Genomic DNA, 15,837 nt, shown 5'->3' with positions numbered 1-15,837 from the left:
ACAAAAAAAATAATAATCATATTATTTAAAGATTTCGGCTTTGACAAACGACTCAATGGCCAAAATATCAAAAATAACAAAAAAAATAAACCTAAGAGATAGATTTTTTCTAAAAAGCACTATGACACGAAAGATATCAATAATTGAAAATTACCAAAATGACACTCCCATAAATATAATTAATATGAAGAAAAACATTTAAAAAAAATCATAATTTTACTTTAAATTTATTCATTGAGGTCAATTTTAAAATTCTTGCGATTTTTGTGGATTTTTTGTTGTCTTTTGAAGAGAGACTTTCAGCCTTTGGCTCTATGTGTTTGTAATTTTCTATAAATTTTGTGTAGGGGAGAGGCGGACTATATGCGCATATTAAGGAAAGCACTCATTTTCTCCCATATTCCAATAGATAGGAGTCTAAAAACTATAAACACATGAGCGGACATCTGTTTTATATACGTTAGAGCAATTTTTCTGTTAAAATCTCTTACAGTTTTTGTGAAATTAATTTTATAATAAAAGAAGTCAAAATAGCCGATTTTAGAAACTGGCAGGCTAAATTCGCATTTTTATGTTTTTAGCTATATTTCATTAACACTTGCAATATTTTGATATTATTTAATTGAAAATGGTAGAAACGGATGTTAAGCATACGTCAAGGCTGACATTTTGGTGAAATTTTTTACATCACTTGTTCTATTGCATGAAATATAGTTAGGTATGCCATATGGCCATATTTTATGGTAATATTTTGTTCATATCATATTTTTATCGGATCAGTATGAAGTTCTTCTTTTTTCGCTGTAAGATCGTGATTTGAGCGTAGATTTAATGTTTAAATGATAAAAAGTAAAAAGTTTATAAGACTAATCTATTTTTCTTGATATAGGCATTTAACCTGCCTTGATATGGGCATTCAGAACCTGTCTCTTATTCCAATATCTTATCATTTAAAACTTTGCCAAAAGCTTCAATTTGTTGAATTTCCGATTTCCAGATGAATTAGAAAGAAACCCCATTAAAATTTTTATTCACAGAATCTGTACGCACGATAATTAAAGTTCAATATATTATAACAAAACTGACAAAAATCTTGTTTGAATTTTTAAATTTTTTTGGCTTTATATAACCATCAAATTTCTTCATGCCATGTTTCAATAGCGTATTACCCTCAAACTGCACTGATTAGATATGTTGAATCTCCAGCCATATCGTCAATCGGCTGTATGCGCATATTACCCAACATGCGCATTTAGGGACACTTCCCCCTATGTGATATTTTGTAATTGTCTTCTGATTTTTGTGACTTTGGTGATTTTAGCAAATTTTGTGATTTTTGATAGTTTTGTAAATTTTGTAAATTCTACGGTTTCTATAATTTTTGTGAATTTTGGTTATTTTTAAAGGTTTTTGTTTATTATTTTGGTGATTTTTTGACAACTGCGATTTTTTCGATATTCGCAATTCTTGTAATTTCTGCGATTTTTGTAATGTTTTCTGATTTTTGTAATTTTTGTAACAACTGTGAGTTTCGTAATTTTTTTTATTTTATGTTTTTTTTTCATATGTAAGATTTTAAAGATTTTTGGGGTCTTTGTGATTTTTTTTATTATGATGTTTTTTGTGATTTAAGAAAGTTTTGTGTTTGTTTTATATTTCATGAATTTGATGATTTTTGTGATCTTGATGATTTTTAAAACTTTGATGATTTTTTAAGATTTGGTGTGTTTTTTGTGATTTAAAGATTTTGGTGATTTTGAAGAATATAATGAGTTTTGAAAATTTGGTGATTTTTGGGATTTTTGAGATTTTTGTGAATTTTATGAATTTTGTGATTTATGCGATATTTGTAATTTTGGGGATTTTTTGGGTGTTATGTGATTATTGTCGTTTTTGTAATTTTTTAATTTTTTTTTTATTTTTGTGATTTGGATTATTTTTTGTGTGTTTTATAATTTTAGCAATATCAATACTTTCGGTGATTTTGTGTGTGTTTCATGATTTTGGGTATATTGGTGTTTTTTTTTGTGATTTTGATGGGTTTTTGTGATTTTCTTTTTTGATGATTTTTGATATTTTAGTGCTGTGTGTGAGTTTTGTGACATTTGCGATTTTTTTTCAGATTTGTTTTTTTTTTTTGTCATTTTGTGACTTATGTAAAAACATGTGATTTACGTGATTTATGTGATATTTTTTGCATGTTTTGTGATTTTCGTGATTTTTCAAATTTTTTGTGATTTTGTTGATTTTGTGAATTTTTTGGAATTTTATGGTTCTTGTAATTTTGTTGATAGTTTTGTATGTTTTGTGTTTTTTTTCTAAATTTTTGTGATTTTGAAAATTTGTGATTTTTGGGTGGTTTATAATTAATGTCTTTTTGGTAATACTTTGTCATATTTGTAATTTTTGTAATTTTTGTAATTTTTGTAATTTTTGTAATTTTTGTAATTTTTGTAATTTTTGTAATTTTTGTAATTTTTGTAATTTTTGTAATTTTTGTAATTTTTGTAATTTTTGTAATTTTTGTAATTTTTGTAATTTTTATAATTTTTGTAATTTTTGTAATTTTTGTATTTTTTGTCTCTAATGATTTGAAAGCTTTTTGTGATTTTTGTGATTTTTGTCATTTTTGTCAATTTGATGATTTTGAAGATTTGAATTTCTTCAAGATTGAAGAATTTTGGTGATTTTCAAAATTTTGTGGGGTTTATGAGTTTTTTCGTTATTTTTGTGTTTTTTGTGATTTTTGTGCCTTTTTTTATTTTTGTGATTTATGTGTTATTTATGATTTTGTGATTTTTGTTATCTTTGTGCTTTATGTGATTGAGAAGATTTTGAATTTCCATTATTCTGAAGGTTTGTGGTGGTTTTTAAGATTTAATGTGGTTCATGCGATTTTTGTAAATTATTTGATTTTGTGTTTTTTTTCTTATGTTGGTTAAGTTGGTAATTTTTGTCAATTTTGAGATATTTTCCATTTTTATGAGTTGGGTGAATTTGAAATTTTTTATGTTTATCATGTTTTTTGAAATTTTCGACATTTTTTTCAAAAATTTTTTTAAGTCAAATTTGTCATTTTTGTCAATTTTGTGAATTTTGTGAATTTTGTGAATTTTGTTATTTTCGTCATATTTGTCATTTTTGTCAATTTTGTCATTTTTTAATTTTTGTAATTTTTGTAATTTTTGTAATTTTTGTAATTTTTGTAATTTTTGTAATTTTTGTAATTTTTGTCATTTTTGTAATTTTTGTAATTTTTGAAATTTTTGTAATTTTTGTAATTTTTGTAATTTTTGTAATTTTTGTAATTTTTGTAATTTTTGTAATTATTGTAATTTTTGTAATTTTTGTAATTTTTCTAATTTTTGTAAATTTTGTAATATTTGTAATTTTTGTAATTTTTGTAATTTTTGTAATTTTTGTAATTTTTGTAATTTTTGTAATTTTTGTAATTTTTGTAATTTTTGTAATTTTTGTAATTTTTGTAATTTTTGTAATTTTTGTAATTTTTGTAATTTTTGTAATTTTTGTAATTTTTGTAATTTTTGTAATTTTTGTAGTTTTTGTAATTTTTGTAATTTTTGTAATTTTTGTAATTTCTGTAATTTTTGTAATTTTTGTAATTTTTGTAATTTTTGTAATTTTAGTAATTTTTGTAATTTTTGTAATTTTTGTAATTTTTGTAATTTTTGTAATTTTTGTAATTTTTGTAATTCTTGTAATTCTTGTAATTTTTGTAATTTATTGCAATTTTTGTTATTTTTTGTAATTTTTGTAATTTTTGTAATTTTTGTAATTTTTGTAATTTTTGTAATTTTTGTAATTTTTGTAATTTTTGTAACTTTTGTAATTTTTGTAATTTTTGTGATTTTTGTAATTTTTGTAATTTTTGTAATTTTTGTAATTTTTGTAATTTTTGTTATTTTTGTAATTTTTGTAATTTTTGTAATTTTTGTAATTTTTGTAATTTTTGTAATTTTTGTAATTTTTGTAATTTTTGTAATTTTTGTAATTTTTGTAATTTTTGTAATTTTTGTAATTTTTGTAATTTTTGTAATTTTTGTAATTTTTGTAATTTTTGTAATTTTTGTAATTTTTGTAATTTTTGTAATTTTTGTAATTTTTGTAATTTTTGTAATTTTTGTAATTTTTGTAATTTTTGTAATTTTTGTAATTTTTGTAATTTTTGTAATTTTTGTAATTTTTGTAATTTTTGTAATTTTTGTAATTTTTGTAATTTTTGTAATTTTTGTAATTTTTGTAATTTTTGTAATTTTTGTAATTTTTGTAATTTTTGTAATTTTTGTAATTTTTGTAATTTTTGTAATTTTTGTAATTTTTGTAATTTTTGTAATTTTTGTAATTTTTGTAATTTTTGTAATTTTTGTAATTTTTGTAATTTTTGTAATTTTTGTAATTTTTGTAATTTTTGTAATTTTTGTAATTTTTGTAATTTTTGTAATTTTTGTATTTTTTGAAATTTTTGTAATTTTTGTTATTTTTTGTAATTTTTGTAATTTTTGTAATTTTTGTAATTTTTGTAATTTTTGTAATTTTTGTAATTTTTGTAATTTTTGTAATTTTTGTAATTTTTGTAATTTTTGTAATTTTTGTAATTTTTGTTATTTTTGTACTTTTTGTAAATTTGGTAATTTTTGTAATTTTTGTAATTTTTGTAATTTTTGTAATTTTTGTCATTTTTGTCATTTTTGTCATTTTTGTCATTTTTGTAATTTTTGTAATTTTTGTAATTTTTGTAATTTTTGTAATTTTTGTAATTTTTGTAATTTTTGTAATTTTTGTAATTTTTGTCATTTTTGTCATTTTTGTCATTTTTGTCATTTTTGTCATTTTTGTCATTTTTGTCATTTTTGTCATTTTTGTCATTTTTGTCATTTTTGTCATTTTTGTCATTTTTGTCATTTTTGTCATTTTTGTCATTTTTGTCATTTTTGTCATTTTTGTCATTTTTGTCATTTTTGTCATTTTTGTCATTTTTGTCATTTTTGTCATTTTTGTCATTTTTGTCATTTTTGTCATTTTTGTCATTTTTGTAATTTTTGTCTTTTTTGTCATTTTTGTCATTTTTGTCATTTTTGTCATTTTTGTCATTTTTGTCATTTTTGTCATTTTTGTCATTTTTGTCATTTTTGTCATTTTTGTCATTTTTGTCATTTTTGTCATTTTTGTCATTTTTGTCATTTTTGTCATTTTTGTCATTTTTGTCATTTTTGTCATTTTTGTCATTTTTGTCATTTTTGTCATTTTTGTCATTTTTGTCATTTTTGTCATTTTTGTCATTTTTGTCATTTTTGTCATTTTTGTCATTTTTGTCATTTTTGTCATTTTTGTCATTTTTGTCATTTTTGTCATTTTTGTCATTTTTGTCATTTTTGTCATTTTTGTCATTTTTGTCATTTTTGTCATTTTTGTCATTTTTGTCATTTTTGTCATTTTTGTCATTTTTGTCATTTTTGTCATTTTTGTCATTTTTGTCATTTTTGTCATTTTTGTCATTTTTGTCATTTTTGTCATTTTTGTCATTTTTGTCATTTTTGTCATTTTTGTCATTTTTGTCATTTTTGTCATTTTTGTCATTTTTGTCATTTTTGTCATTTTTGTCATTTTTGTCATTTTTGTCATTTTTGTCATTTTTGTCATTTTTGTCATTTTTGTCATTTTTGTCATTTTTGTCATTTTTGTCATTTTTGTAATTTCTGTAATTTTTGTAATTTTTGTCATTTTTGTAATTTTTGTAATTTTTGTAATTTTTGTAACTTTTGTAATTTTTGTAATTTTTGTAATTTTTGTAATTTTTGTAATTTTTGTAATTTTTGTAATTTTTGTAATTTTTGTAATTTTTGTAATTTTTGTAATTTTTGTAATTTTTGTAATTTTTGTAATTTTTGTAATTTTTGTAATTTTTGTAATTTTTGTAATTTTTGTAATTTTTGTAATTTTTGTAATTTTTGTAATTTTTGTAATTTTTGTAATTTTTGTAATTTTTGTAATTTTTGTAATTTTTGTAATTTTTGTAATTTTTGTAATTTTTGTAATTTTTGTAATTTTTGTAATTTTTGTAATTTTTGTAATTTTTGTTATTTTTGTAATTTTTGTAATTTTTGTAATTTTTGTAATTTTTGTAATTTTTGTAATTTTTGTAATTTTTGTAATTTTTGTAATTTTTGTAATTTTTGTAATTTTTGTAATTTTTGTAATTTTTGTAATTTTTGTAATTTTTGTAATTTTTGTAATTTTTGTAATTTTTGTAATTTTTGTAATTTTTGTAATTTTTGTAATTTTTGTAATTTTTGTAATTTTTGTAATTTTGGTAATTTTTGTAATTTTTGTAATTTTTGTAATTTTTGTAATTTTTGTAATTTTGGTAATATTTGTAATTTTTGCAATTTTTGTAATTTTTGTAATTTTTGCAATTTTTGTAATTTTTGTAATTTTTGTAATTTTTGTAATTTTTGTAATTTTTGTCATTTTTGTAATTTTTGTAATTTTTGTAAATTTTATAATTTTTATAATTTTTGTGATTTTTGTAATTTTTGTAATTTTTGTAATTTTTGTAATTTTTGTAATTGTTGTAATTTTTGTAATTTTTGTAATTTTTGTAATTTTTGTCATTTTTGTCATTTTTGTCATTTTTGTCATTTTTGTCATTTTTGTCATTTTTGTCATTTTTGTCATTTTTGTCATTTTTGTCATTTTTGTCATTTTTGTCATTTTTGTCATTTTTGTCATTTTTGTCATTTTTGTCATTTTTGTCATTTTTGTCATTTTTGTCATTTTTGTCATTTTTGTCATTTTTGTCATTTTTGTCATTTTTGTCATTTTTGTCATTTTTGTCATTTTTGTCATTTTTGTCATTTTTGTCATTTTTGTCATTTTTGTCATTTTTGTAATTTCTGTAATTTTTGTAATTTTTGTAATTTTTGTAATTTTTGTAATTTTTGTAATTTTTGTAATTTTTGTAATTTTTGTAATTTTTGTAATTTTTGTAATTTTTGTTATTTTTGTAATTTTTGTAATTTTTGTAATTTTTGTAATTTTTGTAATTTTTGTAATTTTTGTAATTTTTGTAATTTTTGTAATTTTTGTTATTTTTGTAATTTTTGTAATTTTTGTAATTTTTGTAATTTTTGTAATTTTTGTAATTTTTGTAATTTTTGTAATTTTTGTAATTTTTGTAATTTTTGTAATTTTTGTAATTTTTGTAATTTTTGTAATTTTTGTAATTTTTGTAATTTTTGTAATTTTTGTAATTTTTGTAATTTTTGTAATTTTTGTAATTTTTGTAATTTTTGTAATTTTTGTAATTTTTGTAATTTTTGTAATGTTTGTAATTTTTGTAGTTTTTGTAATTTTTGTAATTTTTGTAATTTTTGTAATTTTTGTAATTTTTGTAATTTTTGTAATTTTTGTAATTTTTGTAATTTTTGTAATTTTTGTAATTTTTGTAATTTTGGTAATTTTGGTAATTTTTGTAATTTTTGTAATTTTTGTAATTTTTGTAATATTTGTAATTTTTGCAATTTTTGTAAGTTTTGTGATTTTTGCAATTTTTGTAATTTTTGTAATTTTTGTAATTTTTGTAATTTTTGTAATTTTTGTAATTTTTGTAATTTTTGTAATTTTTGTAATTTTTGTAATTTTTGTAAATTTTGTAATTTTTATAATTTTTGTAATTTTTGTCATTTTTGTCATTTTTGTCATTTTTGTCATTTTTGTCTCTAATGATTTGAAAGCTTTTTGTGATTTTTGTCATTTTTGTCAATTTGATGATTTTGAAGATTTGAATTTCTTCAAGTTTGAAGAATTTTGGTGATTTTCAAAATTTTGTGGGGTTTATGAGTTTTTTCGTTATTTTTGTGTTTTTTGTGATTTTTTTGCTTTTTTTTTATTTTTGTGATTTATGTGTTATTTATGATTTTGTGATTTTTGTTATCTTTGTGCTTTATGTGATTGAGAAGATTTTGAATTTCCATTATTCTGAAGGTTTGTGGTGGTTTTTAAGATTTTATGTGGTTCATGCGATTTTTGTAAATTATTTGATTTTGTGTTTTTTTTTTTTTCTTATGTTGGTTAAGTTGGTAATTTTTGTCATTTTTGAAATATTTTCCATTTTTATGAGTTGGGTGAATTTGAAATTTTTTATGTTTATCATGTTTTTTGAAATTTTCGACATTTTTTTCAATAATTTTTTTAAGTCAAATTTGTCAAATTTGTCATTTTCGTCAATTTTGTGAATTTTGTGAATTTTGTTATTTTCGTCATTTTTGTCATTTTTGTCATTTTTTAATTTTTGAAATTTTTGTAATTTTTGTAATTTTTGTAATTTTTGTAATTTTTGTAATTTTTGTAATTTTTGTAATTTTTGTAATTTTTGTAATTTTTGTAATTTTTGTAATTTTTGTAATTTTTGAAATTTTTGTCATTTTTGTAATTTTTGTAATTTTTGTAACTTTTGTAATTTTTGTAATTTTTGTAATTTTTGTAATTTTTGTAATTTTTGTAATTTTTGTAATTTTTGTAATTTTTGTAATTTTTGTAATTTTTGTAATTTTTGTAATTTTTGTAATTTTTGTAATTTTTGTAATTTTTGTAATTTTTGTAATTTTTGTAATTTTTGTAATTTTTGTAATTTTTGTAATTTTTGTAATTTTTGTAATTTTTGTAATTTTTGTAATTTTTGTAATTTTTGTAATTTTTGTAATTTTTGTAATTTTTGTAATTTTTGTAATTTTTGTAATTTTTGTAATTTTTGTAATTTTTGTAATTTTTGTAATTTTTGTAATTTTTGTAATTTTTGTAATTTTTGTAATTTTTGTAATTTTTGTAATTTTGGTAATTTTGGTAATTTTTGTAATTTTTGTAATTTTTGTAATTTTTGTAATATTTGTAATTTTTGCAATTTTTGTAAGTTTTGTAATTTTTGCAATTTTTGTAATTTTTGTAATTTTTGTAATTTTTGTAATTTTTGTAATTTTTGTAATTTTTGTAATTTTTGTAATTTTTGTAAATTTTGTAATTTTTATAATTTTTGTAATTTTTGTCATTTTTGTCATTTTTGTCATTTTTGTCTCTAATGATTTGAAAGCTTTTTGTGATTTTTGTCATTTTTGTCAATTTGATGATTTTGAAGATTTGAATTTCTTCAAGTTTGAAGAATTTTGGTGATTTTCAAAATTTTGTGGGGTTTATGAGTTTTTTCGTTATTTTTGTGTTTTTTGTGATTTTTTTGCTTTTTTTTTATTTTTGTGATTTATGTGTTATTTATGATTTTGTGATTTTTGTTATCTTTGTGCTTTATGTGATTGAGAAGATTTTGAATTTCCATTATTCTGAAGGTTTGTGGTGGTTTTTAAGATTTTATGTGGTTCATGCGATTTTTGTAAATTATTTGATTTTGTGTTCTTTTTTTCTTATGTTGGTTAAGTTGGTAATTTTTGTCATTTTTGAGATATTTTCCATTTTTATGAGTTGGGTGAATTTGAAATTTTTTATGTTTATCATGTTTTTTGAAATTTTCGACATTTTTTTCAATAATTTTTTTAAGTCAAATTTGTCAAATTTGTCATTTTCGTCAATTTTGTGAATTTTGTGAATTTTGTTATTTTCGTCATTTTTGTCATTTTTGTCATTTTTTAATTTTTGAAATTTTTGTAATTTTTGTAATTTTTGTAATTTTTGTAATTTTTGTAATTTTTGTAATTTTTGTAATTTTTGTAATTTTTGTAATTTTTGTAATTTTTGTAATTTTTGTAATTTTTGTAATTTTTGAAATTTTTGTAATTTTTGTAATTTTTGTAATTTTTGTAACTTTTGTAATTTTTGTAATTTTTGTAATTTTTGTAATTTTTGTAATTTTTGTAATTTTTGTAATTTTTGTAATTTTTGTAATTTTTGTAATTTTTGTAATTTTTGTCATTTTTGTAATTTTTGTAATTTTTGTAATTTTTGTAATTTTTGTAATTTTTGTAATTTTTGTAATTTTTGTAATTTTTGTAATTTTTGTTATTTTTGTAATTTTTGTAATTTTTGTAATTTTTGTAATTTTTGTAATTTTTGTAATTTTTGTAATTTTTGTTATTTTTGTAATTTTTGTTATTTTTGTAGTTTTTGTAATTTTTGTAATTTTTGTAATTTTTGTAATTTTTGTAATTTTTGTAATTTTTGTAATTTTTGTAATTTTTGTAATTTTTGTAATTTTTGTAATTTTTGTAATTTTTGTAATTTTTGTAATTTTTGTAATTTTTGTAATTTTTGTAATTTTTGTAATTTTTGTAATTTTTGTAATTTTTGAAATTTTTGTAATTTTTGTAATTTTTGTAATTTTTGTAATTTTTGTAATTTTTGTAATTTTTGTAATTTTTGTAATTTTTTTAATTTTTGTAATTTTTGTAATTTTTGTAATTTTTGTAATTTTTGTAATTTTTGTTATTTTTGTAATTTTTGTAATTTTTGTAATTTTTGTCATTTTTGTAATTTTTGTAATTTTTGTAATTTTTGTAATTTTTGTAATTTTTGTAATTTTTTGTAATTTTTGTTATTTTTGGTTTTTTTGTTATTTTTGTAATTTTTGTAATTTTTGTAATTTTTGATATTTCTGTAATTTTTGTAATTTTTGTAATTTTTGTCATTTTTGTAATTTTTGTAATTTTTGTAATTTTTGTAATTTTTGTAATTTTTGCAATTTTTGTAATTTTTGTAATTTTTGTAATTTTTGTAATTTTTGTAATTTTTGTAATTTTTGTAATTTTTGTAATTTTTGTAATTTTTGTAATTTTTGTAATTTTTGTAATTTTTGTAATTTTTGTAATTTTTGTAATTTTTGTAATTTTTGTAATTTTTGTAATTTTTGTAATTTTTGTAATTTTTGTAATTTTTGTAATTTTTGTAATTTTTGTAATTTTTGTAATTTTTGTAATTTTTGTAATTTTTGTAATTTTTGTAATTTTTGTAATTTTTGTAATTTTTGTAATTTTTGTAATTTTTGTAATTTTTGTAATTTTTGTAATTTTTGTAATTCTTGTAATTTTTGTAATTTTTGTTATTTTTTGCAATTTTTGTTATTTTTTGTCAATTTTGCCAATGTTGTCAATTTTATCAATTTGGTAAATTTTGTAAATTTTGTAAATTTTGTAAATTTTGTAAATTTTGTAAATTTTGTAAATTTTGTAAATTTTGTAAATTTTGTAAATTTTGTAAATTTTGTAAATTTTGTAAATTTTGTAAATTTTGTAAATTTTGTAAATTTTGTAAATTTTGTAAATTTTGTAAATTTTGTAAATTTTGTAAATTTTGTAAATTTTGTAAATTTTGTAAATTTTGTAAATTTTGTAAATTTTGTAAATTTTGTAAATTTTGTAAATTTTGTAAATTTTGTAAATTTTGTAAATTTTGTAAATTTTGTAAATTTTGTAAATTTTGTAAATTTTGTAAATTTTGTAAATTTTGTAAATTTTGTAAATTATGTAAATTTTGTAAATTTTGTAAATTTTGTAAATTTTGTAAATTTTGTAAACTTTGTAAATTTTGTTAATTTTGTAAATTTTGTAAATTCTGTAAATTTTGTAAATTTTGTAAATTTTGTAAATTTTGTAAATTTTGTAAATTTTGTAAATTTTGTAAATTTTGCAAATTTTGTAAATTTTGTAAATTTTGTAAATTTTGTAAATTTTGTAAATTTTGTAAATTTTGTAAATTTTGTAAATTTTGTAAATTTTGTAAATTTTGTAAATTTTGTAAATTTTGTAAATTTTGTAAATTTTGTAAATTTTGTAAATTTTGTAAATTTTGTAAATTTTGTAAATTTTGTAAATTTTGTAAATTTTGTAAATTTTGTAAATTTTGTAAATTTTGTAAATTTTGTAAATTTTGTAAATTTTGTAAATTTTGTAAATTTTGTAAATTTTGTAAATTTTGTAAATTTTGTAAATTTTGTAAATTTTGTAAATTTTGTAAATTTTGTAAATTTTGTAAATTTTGTAAATTTTGTAAATTTTGTAAATTTTGTAAATTTTGTAAATTTTGTAAATTTTGTAAATTTTGTAAATTTTGTAAATTTTGTAAATTTTGTAAATTTTGTAAATTTTGTAAATTTTGTAAATTTTGTAAATTTTGTAAATTTTGTAAATTTTGTAAATTTTGTAAATTTTGTAAATTTTGTAAATTTTGTAAATTTTGTAAATTTTGTAAATTTTGTAAATTTTGTAAATTTTGTAAATTTTGTAAATTTTGTAAATTTTGTAAATTTTGTAAATTTTGTAAATTTTGTAAATTTTGTAAATTTTGTAAATTTTGTAAATTTTGTAAATTTTGTAAATTTTGTAAATTTTGTAAATTTTGTAAATTTTGTAAATTTTGTAAATTTTGAAAATTTTGTCATTTTTGTCATTTTTGTCATTTTTGTCATTTTTGTCATTTTTGTCATTTTTGTCATTTTTGTCATTTTTGTCATTTTTGTCATTTTTGTCATTTTTGTCATTTTTGTCATTTTTGTCATTTTTGTCATTTTTGTCATTTTTGTCATTTTTGTCATTTTTGTCATTTTTGTCATTTTTGTCATTTTTGTCATTTTTGTCATTTTTGTCATTTTTGTCATTTTTGTCATTTTTGTCATTTTTGTCATTTTTGTCATTTTTGTCATTTTTGTCATTTTTGTCATTTTGTAATTTTGTAATTTTGTAATTTTTGTAATTTTTGTAATTTTTGTAATTTTTGTAATTTTTGTAATTTTTGTAATTTTTGTAATTTTTGTAATTTTTGTAATTTTTGTAATTTTTGTAATTTTTGTAATTTTTGTAATTTTTGTAATTTTTGTAATTTTTGTAATTTTTGTAATTTTTGTAATTTTTGTGATTTTTGTCATTTTTGTAATTTTTGTAATTTTTGTAATTTTTGTAATTTTTGTAATTTTTGTAATTTTTGTAATTTTTTGTAATTTTTGTTATTTTTGTTATTTTTGTTATTTTTGTAATTTTTGTAATTTTTGTAATTTTTGATATTTCTGTAATTTTTGTAATTTTTGTAATTTTTGTCATTTTTGTAATTTTTGTAATTTTTGTAATTTTTGTAATTTTTGCAATTTTTGTAATTTTTGTAATTTTTGTAATTTTTGTAATTTTTGTAATTTTTGTAATTTTTGTAATTTTTGTAATTTTTGTAATTTTTGTAATTTTTGTAATTTTTGTAATTTTTGTAATTTTTGTAATTTTTGTAATTTTTGTAATTTTTGTCATTTTTGTAATTTTTGTAATTTTTGAAATTTTTGTAATTTTTGTAATTTTTGTAATTTTTGTAATTTTTGTAATTTTTGTAATTTTTGTAATTATTGTAATTTTTGTAATTTTTGTAATTTTTCTAATTTTTGTAAATTTTGTAATATTTGTAATTTTTGTAATTTTTGTAATTTTTGTAATTTTTGTAATTTTTGTAATTTTTGTAATTTTTGTAATTTTTGTAATTTTTGTAATTTTTGTAATTTTTGTAATTTTTGTAATTTTTGTAATTTTTGTAATTTTTGTAATTTTTGTAATTTTTGTAATTTTTGTAGTTTTTGTAATTTTTGTAATTTTTGTAATTTTTGTAATTTCTGTAATTTTTGTAATTTTTGTAATTTTTGTAATTTTTGTAATTTTAGTAATTTTTGTAATTTTTGTAATTTTTGTAATTTTTGTAATTTTTGTAATTTTTGTAATTTTTGTAATTCTTGTAATTCTTGTAATTTTTGTAATTTATTGCAATTTTTGTTATTTTTTGTAATTTTTGTAATTTTTGTAATTTTTGTAATTTTTGTAATTTTTGTAATTTTTGTAATTTTTGTAACTTTTGTAATTTTTGTAATTTTTGTGATTTTTGTAATTTTTGTAATTTTTGTAATTTTTGTAATTTTTGTAATTTTTGTTATTTTTGTAATTTTTGTAATTTTTGTAATTTTTGTAATTTTTGTAATTTTTGTAATTTTTGTAATTTTTGTAATTTTTGTAATTTTTGTAATTTTTGTAATTTTTGTAATTTTTGTAATTTTTGTAATTTTTGTAATTTTTGTAATTTTTGTAATTTTTGTAATTTTTGTAATTTTTGTAATTTTTGTAATTTTTGTAATTTTTGTAATTTTTGTAATTTTTGTAATTTTTGTAATTTTTGTAATTTTTGTAATTTTTGTAATTTTTGTAATTTTTGTAATTTTTGTAATTTTTGTAATTTTTGTAATTTTTGTAATTTTTGTAATTTTTGTAATTTTTGTAATTTTTGTAATTTTTGTAATTTTTGTAATTTTTGTAATTTTTGTAATTTTTGTAATTTTTGTAATTTTTGTAATTTTTGTAATTTTTGTAATTTTTGTAATTTTTGTAATTTTTGTAATTTTTGTAATTTTTGTAATTTTTGTAATTTTTGTAATTTTTGTAATTTTTGTAATTTTTGTAATTTTTGTAATTTTTGTAATTTTTGTAATTTTTGTAATTTTTGTAATTTTTGTAATTTTTGTAATTTTTGTAATTTTTGTAATTTTTGTAATTTTTGTAATTTTTGTAATTTTTGTATTTTTTGAAATTTTTGTAATTTTTGTTATTTTTTGTAATTTTTGTAATTTTTGTAATTTTTGTAATTTTTGTAATTTTTGTAATTTTTGTAATTTTTGTAATTTTTGTAATTTTTGTAATTTTTGTAATTTTTGTAATTTTTGTTATTTTTGTACTTTTTGTAAATTTGGTAATTTTTGTAATTTTTGTAATTTTTGTAATTTTTGTAATTTTTGTAATTTTTGTAATTTTTGTCATTTTTGTCATTTTTGTCATTTTTGTCATTTTTGTAATTTTTGTAATTTTTGTAATTTTTGTAATTTTTGTAATTTTTGTAATTTTTGTCATTTTTGTCATTTTTGTCATTTTTGTCATTTTTGTCATTTTTGTCATTTTTGTCATTTTTGTCATTTTTGTCATTTTTGTCATTTTTGTCATTTTTGTCATTTTTGTCATTTTTGTCATTTTTGTCATTTTTGTCATTTTTGTCATTTTTGTCATTTTTGTCATTTTTGTCATTTTTGTCATTTTTGTCATTTTTGTCATTTTTGTCATTTTTGTCATTTTTGTCATTTTTGTCATTTTTGTCATTTTTGTAATTTTTGTCTTTTTTGTCATTTTTGTCATTTTTGTCATTTTTGTCATTTTTGTCATTTTTGTCATTTTTGTCATTTTTGTCATTTTTGTCATTTTTGTCATTTTTGTCATTTTTGTCATTTTTGTCATTTTTGTCATTTTTGTCATTTTTGTCATTTTTGTCATTTTTGTCATTTTTGTCATTTTTGTCATTTTTGTCATTTTTGTCATTTTTGTCATTTTTGTCATTTTTGTCATTTTTGTCATTTTTGTCATTTTTGTCATTTTTGTCATTTTTGTCATTTTTGTCATTTTTGTCATTTTTGTCATTTTTGTCATTTTTGTCATTTTTGTCATTTTTGTCATTTTTGTCATTTTTGTCATTTTTGTCATTTTTGTCATTTTTGTCATTTTTGTCATTTTTGTCATTTTTGTCATTTTTGTCATTTTTGTCATTTTTGTCATTTTTGTCATTTTTGTCATTTTTGTCATTTTTGTCATTTTTGTCATTTTTGTCATTTTTGTCATTTTTGTCATTTTTGTCATTTTTGTCATTTTTGTCATTTTTGTCATTTTTGTCATTTTTGTCATTTTTGTCATTTTTGTCATTTTTGTCATTTTTGTCATTTTTGTCATTTTTGTCATTTTTGTCATTTTTGTCATTTTTGTCATTTTTGTCATTTTTGTCATTTTTGTCATTTTTGTCATTTTTGTCATTTTTGTCATT

Source organism: Uranotaenia lowii, chromosome 2, assembly GCF_029784155.1.
Source record: "Uranotaenia lowii strain MFRU-FL chromosome 2, ASM2978415v1, whole genome shotgun sequence".
Classification (NCBI taxonomy): domain Eukaryota; kingdom Metazoa; phylum Arthropoda; class Insecta; order Diptera; family Culicidae; genus Uranotaenia; species Uranotaenia lowii.
This window is presented reverse-complemented; position numbering follows the sequence as displayed.